The following is a 3,053-nucleotide window of genomic DNA, read 5'->3' as shown; positions in this document are numbered from 1 at the left end:
AGTTGCATAGAATTAAATTTCTTTCTTTAAGAGAAACTGGGCATATGGTAAGATATGCATTGTCTTCAAAACTGAGAAAAGAATGAGGATACGTGCTCAGATAGTGTCAATTCTGCTCATAAACTGCTCGTGCAGCATATGCATCAAAGAAATGTAAGAGTCACTATCAAGGATATCGGGGATTCCTGGCTCTTGGTCAATTTCGTGGTGCAATATGGATAGATGATTAACGCTGTGGTCGGGTGGAAGAACTGCTTTGTTCTTATAAGTTTTCCGAATCCCCAGAATGGTTAAAGCCATAAAAGAGCACCAGAGCTCGTTTAAGCCACCAATAACATTGAAAAATACGACAGAACAGCAACAGTAGTCGGGCGAACGGGTTAAAGAATTTTTACCATACCAATATAGCCCAATGCTATATATTTTGGTATTTAGATATATTTGGATCATGAGTTCTGGTTCTGGCCTTACCCTCATCAGCAGGTCTTACCGACTGAAACAATTTACAACTCGTCACGCTGGAGTCTACCGGCGTTCTGAATTGTTTTGCTCCAAAATCAGAACAGCTTCAGTGTAAATATACTAGTAGGAAGTAAATATTCAGAAGTGAATATTTATACAGATATTATTATTGTTAGGATATTTACACTGAAGCTGTTCTGATTTTGGCGCAAAACAATTCAGAACGCCGGCAGACTTCAACGTAACGTGTTGAAAATTTTTCACTCGGTAAGACTTGCTGATGAAGGTAACGCTTTTCGCCAGAACCAGAAATCATGATCCGAGTATATCCAAATACGAAAATATGTAGCATAGGGCTATATTGGTATGTTAAAATTCTTTAATCTGTTCGCCCAACTTCTATTGATTTTCTGTCATATTTTTCAGTGTTATTGGTGGTTTAAATGAAAGTTTTAACTTCTCTTTCTAGCAGGTAGGCGCCTTGTGCGTCCTTATGATCGATACACACACTCACACACACACTCACACACACACTCACACACACACACATATATATATGTATATATGTATGTATGTGTATATGTGTGTGTGTGTGTGTGTGTGTGTGTGTGTGTGTGTGTATTTATATGTAGTGACGGTGAATTATTTTCTTTTTGGTGTATATATATATATATATATATATATATATATATATACGCACGCACACATACACACACACACAAACACACATATAAATAAATAAATATTTGTGTGTATGTTTGTGTGTGTACGTATACGTATATAAATAAACTACAAAGCTAGCACTACATCGGTTATGACGACGAAGATTCCAGTTGATCCGATCGCCGAAACAACCTGCTCATGAAATTAACCAAGTGGCTGAGCACTCCACAGATACGTGTATCCTTCACGTAGTAGTTCTCGGGAAGATTCAACGATACACAGAATGTGACAAGTCTGGCCCTTTGAATTACAGGAAGCAATCATTTTTTAGTTGTACTGGAAGAACGTGAAATAAAGTGACTTACTCAAGGAATCTAACACAACTTTGCGATCGTGAACCGAATACTCTAACCACTAAACCACACAGGTACCTGTTGAAGATATGGAAATGGTTCCAACATTGCAGTAGCTTTAGTTACCATTAAGAACAGAATATACGATCTCTTTAAGTGGCTTCCGTAATTTTTGCGTAGGCCAAAGTATGTCTAATTGTTCCGTGCCTTAGAACTTTTTGGAAAACTCACTCTGTGGATTGACAATAGACATTGGTGATGGGGAATATTGGACCATAGAGGTTTGAGCACCTGGAAATATGCAAACCTGCACATAGACAATTTGGGATATTAATTGGTTCTTTTCCAAACAATGGCAATAGAAAGATTCAGTGGTTGCTGAAGTGAGGGTTCCAGTGTTATCTCTTTATTCCAGGGATAGCTATGATACCCTTATTTGATCAGGGAGAACCAAAAAAACATGGTCTTAACCAGTGGTTCCCAACCGGGGTTCATATGACCTTTGTGGGTCTATATAAGATTTTTACGGGTTCACATAAGCAAAATAGCAAATTAGGTTCACAGAATTATTTAAAAGGTCCATGGAAAAATTTGGCTATAGATGTATTAATTGCAAGAAACGGTTAGGTTTATTTCTCTCACGTTTTACATAGTTCAGTCTACACAAGTGAATGTATGATGAACAAATAGGAATTTTGTAAGAAGATTCTATAAAACTAGTGTTTAAACATCAAACGACTATGGGGTCCACCAGAATAAAATAGTAATCAAAGGGGTCCATAGATAAAAAATGGTTGAGACCTACTGGCCTAAACAATGTTGCCTAATTGTGGAGCAGGCCAGCAACTCTACAGGACAGACAAACGGATTAAGTCGATTATATCGACTCCAGTGCGTAACTGGTACTTATTTAATCGACCCCGAAAGGATGAAAGGCAAAGTCGACCTCGGCGGAATTTGAACTCAGAACGGAGCGACGGGCGAAATACCGCTAAGTATTTCGCCCGGCGTGCTAACGTTTCTGCCAGCTCGCTGCCTTTAATCCTTTCTACTACAAGTACAAGGCCTGAAATCTATGGGGAAAAACTAGGCCATTGCACCAGCTCTGTGCTCAGTTGCTGCTTATTTTATCCGCCCCGAAAGGATAACCAGTAAAGTTGACTTCGGCAGGATGTGAACTCAGAACGTAAAAATGCTTGAAGAAAATACCACCAAGATTTTTGTTTCTCCAAAACACCTAAAGATTCTGCCAGCTGACCGACATTAATCCGCTACTAATAATAGAAGCAGCGTTTCTAACGTTAACACCATCATCAGCATAAACACAAACAACACTGCCATCATCATCGTCATCATCATCATCATCAGCAGCAGCAGCACCAGCACCACCATCACCACTATCACCACAAATACTGCCACCAATAACACCACCACCACTATCACTCCCAACACATCATCCCTACTGCCATCACGACAACCCCACCACTACCATCACCACCCTCACCCCCACCCCGCTCCCACCACCACCATCAGCACTACCACCTCAACCACAACCAACGACCCCATCACAGCTAT

Source organism: Octopus bimaculoides, chromosome 6 (genome assembly GCF_001194135.2).
Source record: "Octopus bimaculoides isolate UCB-OBI-ISO-001 chromosome 6, ASM119413v2, whole genome shotgun sequence".
Taxonomy (NCBI): domain Eukaryota; kingdom Metazoa; phylum Mollusca; class Cephalopoda; order Octopoda; family Octopodidae; genus Octopus; species Octopus bimaculoides.
Note: the sequence above shows the minus strand (reverse complement) of the source record.